Raw genomic sequence first — 4,465 nt, 5'->3', positions numbered from 1 at the left:
TTTATTTGTTTTCTTTTTTCAGAGGGGACCTGGGAACAGAGATATTGTATGACATGTAAATAAAGAAAATATCTAATAAAAAAACCCTCCTTTTCCTAGACTTTTTTTTTTTCTCGAGACAGGGTTTCTCTGTGTACCCCTGGCTATCCTGGAACTCACTCTGTAGACCAGGCTGGCCTCGAACTCAGAAATCCACCTGCCTCTGCCTCCCAAGTGCTGGGATTAAAGGCATGCACCACCACTGCCCGGTTTCCTAGACAGTTTTTATTTAAATATATTCCTGGTTAGAACCAGGTAGGAGAGCAAGGGGGCTGATCTGAACTGGTTTGGGATATGTGCACTGTAAGGTAGCCTGTGTCGCCTGAGTAAACCTTTGGAGGATCTCTTATTCACCATGTCATGCCTATGCATACTTAGGCATGTATATGATAGGGAAGGGCACTTACAGATGTGTAGCAAGCAAAGGCTTAATTCACGCCTGTGAACAACAACAGAAACCCCACTGTGCTATGTATGCCCTGTGGCAACCAAACTCCCCCTTCCCTTGAACTCCCATCAAAGGAAACCTCTAACAGTTATCAGAGCCCTTGAGCACCTTAACTCCTATGGTCCATTGTCCTCTTAACAGAGCATTTCCTGATCTTTTGCTTTATTTATTTATTTGGTTTTTTTTTTTTTTTTCCTTTGCTTTGGAATAAAGTTTCCTTTCTACTTTGCAGTCTCTGCAAACCTTCAATTCAACTCCTTGAAGAGGGTAAGAAAGAGAAACTTGCAGATTGTGACCAGGATCACCCGGGACAAAATAATGTAAAGACCGAGCCCATGCAAGCCGCCAGTGTAGAAGAAATTAGCTAGCATCCGTAGAGGCGTGTTGAAGACATTCTAGCATCTGACTGAGTCCTAGTAAGGCCAAGAGCTGACTAAGTGTTCATCAAGTTGCTGTAAGCAGAGCATTAAAAGGAAAATTTCTCTTGGTAATCCCACGCTCTCTGCTCTTTCAATCCATTGCCTTGTGAAAACCAAGGCTGGGCATGGTAAGTAACATGGAGCTCAGCTGATGTGCTAAATGCTTCCTGTGGTTGTCACTGGACCCTCAAAGTCGCCATGATTGACAGCCCTCATCAAATACGGAGTAGGTAGCTGAGGCTGGCAGATGGTTAGTCACTGCCTGGGTCACCCAGCATTTCCGTGCCAGAGCTCCTTGCAAACCCATTCAGCAGAGTGCCCTGCATAGCTCCCCCTCTGTTCCAACAGGGCCCGAGATGACTGTGAAGGTATCCCAGCTCCATCTTGGCCGAAGCTGGCTCTGTTTCTTGCCCTGCTTCAAGGTGTTCCTTGGAGTGACAAAGAGGAGAGAGAACTTAGGGAAGCCTTGGTAAAAGCTAGGGGTACTGAGCCTGGCTGGGTGACTAGCATCCCCTCTCAGCCCTCCCGCACAGGCCCAGGCTGTGTGTTGGAGGAAGAGGTTAGATAACAGTGCCAGTAAAGTACCACGCTCCTAGCATGCTTCGGACACTTGATACCTTCAAATGACTGTTCACTGGGGGACATGTAAATGCCCTTTGATCTAATGTGCCCTTTATTGGGGATGGGAGGTCTCCTACCCTTTCTTTTCACTTGATTTTTTCAAAACACAGCTCAGAGAGCAAGTGCCTTTGAAAGCAGGTCCCAGAGCTCTGTGCTTGTCTCTCTCCAAGGCTTTCTCTTCAAAGCCTGAATGGGCCACAGAAAAAGAGAGAGAGAGAGAGAGACAGAGAAAGAAATCCACTATGAAGAGGTATAGCCTCAGGTCAAACACTGCCATACTGAGAAGGTCAAGATGGGGGTCAGAAAACAGATATTAAAAGGCCACTTAGAAAGGAAGGCTGGGCCTGCACATAGCCCCCCAACTGCCCACCTCCAGCTCACACCTGGAAGGTCAAGGAAGGCAAGACGGTGGGCGGGCCAAAGGCAAAGACACCCAGAATGCCGGTGGGCGGGCCAAAGGCAAAGACACCCAGAATGCCGAGTATCAAAGGGACTTTGTGAGGTGGTGGAGCTCTTGGGAGCGTAGGAGCTGGGGAGGCTTAATTCTGACTAAAAGCTGCTTTAATAAAGCAGAGGGCCCGGTTTGAGCAGCACTCTCCATAAATCAAAGGGCGACGCCATAGCTCTCAGTGAAGATCAGCAAGGCTTTGCATTGTGGCCGCAATGGCCCTTAAATCTAATCCACAACTCTCTGAGCAGAAATACCGCCCTGACTGCAGGGACAGAGGTGCCTGCCTGCTGGAAAAGATCCTAAGGAGCATGCATTTCCCAGGTGATAAGAATGCTGAATGGGTCTGAGCCGGCAAGCCTTGGAAAACAATTAGCCTCGGAAGCGAGATAACCTGTTGAAATTATGGCCCTGCACTTTATGGCTCTTAATAAATTTTCTGGCAGCCTCTTTCCAGTGCAGGGTCCGGGTCTGCTCATACCTTTAATCACTGGAGGGATTAAGTCATCAAAGTTTCATCTACCTGTCTGACTTCAACCAGAAGTACAACTTACTTGTCTGGACACCATTCAAAACTGCTGTCTATGTAGATTATGATTTAATATATAGGGGGACTAACCTAAGGCTGACTGTTCCCGAAACTGAAATGTCAAAATCTGCTTTTACAGGTTCAGAATTATGTTTAACATTGCACACACTTTAAATGGTAGGAGTCAGGGAAGGTACAAATAATTAAAAGAAAGGATGGCAGGATTTCTCTTTTATGCTAAATGTCTTTCCATCACTGTCTAGAGAATACAGGGTACAGGTCACAACTGGCTGCCCCCCACACCCTGCACTAGCATGCTTCATTCTTTGACTCCTAGACCCTCAGTTTTCTCATCTGTAGAATGGGGTTGTGTCTACCTAATGAACATGGAAACTAGTTTTGTAACCAAAGGAGCAGGCTCCCTCCTCTTTGGGCAAGCTGACTTTAGAGTTTTTCCAGGTCTATGTGCATGGTGGTTTTACAAGCTATACTGGCTGGTTTTGTGTGTCAACTTGACACAGGCTGGAGTTATCACAGAGAAGGGAGCTTCAGTTGGGGAAGTGCCTCCATGAGACCCAGCTGAGGGGCATTTTCTCAATTAGTGATCAAGGGGGTAGGGCCCTTTGTGGGTGATGCCATCCCTGGGCTGGAAGTCTTGGGTTCTATAAGAGAGCAGGCTGAGCAAGCCAGGAGAAGCAAGCCAGTAAGGAACATCCCTCCATGGCCTCTGCATCAACTCCTGCTTTCTGACCTGCTTGAGTTCCAGTCCTGACTTCCTCTGGTGATCAACAGCCATGTGGAAGTAAGCTAAATAAACCCTTTCCTCCCCAACTTGCTTCTTGGTCATGATGTTTGTGCAGGAATAGAAACCCTGACTAAGACACAAGCTGTCATTATTTAAGCAGCCATTTGTGTGAGTGTGAGGGATTCTTTCAAGAAACTCAGCAGCTTGTTTTTGTTGGGATCGGAAATCCCAAAGGCAAGTTGTTCTTGTTTATGGCTCTGACTTAGAGATCATAAACCTGAAGATCCTGTGGGTAAGTTGCGAACATTTAGGCTATTTAGGCTGACCTCTGGTTCAGAGTAAGTACTGAAAGCTACTAGGTACTCCCAACAACCTATAAACCTCCCCCTGCTTCCTAGTCACATCTGTTTGGGAGCTTCCTGGTGCCACCTAGACCTTAGGAAGGCTCTCCTCAGCCTTCCTGATGCTGCGACCCTTTAAGATATGTCCTCATGTTGTGGTGACTTCCCCGCAACCATCAAATCATTTCCATTGCTCCTTCATACCTGTAACTCTGCAGCTGCTATGAATCATGATATAAATATTTGACATGCAGGATATCTGACGTGTGACTCCTAAAGGGATCGGGAGCCACAGGTTGAGAACTGCTGACCTAGACGCTTTGCCTCTGTTCTTTATCTAGAAAAACAATGTCTTTGTCTTCCCAGGTTCTATTCTTCCTGTCCTTTAAGGTGCTGTATCTTCATAGGAATTTCCTGACTCTGTGGTCAGAGTTGGTTTCCTCCCACTGCCTTCCGGGCAGTATTGCTCCCTCAAAGGCACTGCATACCCAGCCTGCCTCAGCTGGTTCTGAGCATGGCTTTCTCCTCTCGGAGCCTGTAGGTTCGAACTCAAGGCTATCCATAGCGGGGTGTGTTGGACTATCACTCTCATTTTTGAGTTGTATTTCTTATTAAATAGAGTAGGCATAAGAGCTCAGAAATTAAGCAAAGGTTAACAGGGTTCAGTTTGAGCTCTTTTAAAGAAGTCACACATTCATTATTACTTAATAAGCTTGAGTATTTGGTAAATACTTGAGTATTGTGTAGGGTTAAGGCTGCTTTCAAGCAGCCCAAGGCTCAAGTTCAAAGGAGGATATTTAAAATGGGGTGATGGCTCACCTTCCTGTCAGCATGACTGGATTAGGGAATTTTCTTTCTTTCTTTTTTTTTTTTTT

The sequence above is a fragment of the Mastomys coucha genome, unplaced genomic scaffold (assembly GCF_008632895.1).
Source record: "Mastomys coucha isolate ucsf_1 unplaced genomic scaffold, UCSF_Mcou_1 pScaffold14, whole genome shotgun sequence".
NCBI lineage: Eukaryota > Metazoa > Chordata > Mammalia > Rodentia > Muridae > Mastomys > Mastomys coucha.
The sequence above is the reverse complement of the archived record's forward strand: the minus strand, read 5'-3'. Positions refer to the sequence as shown.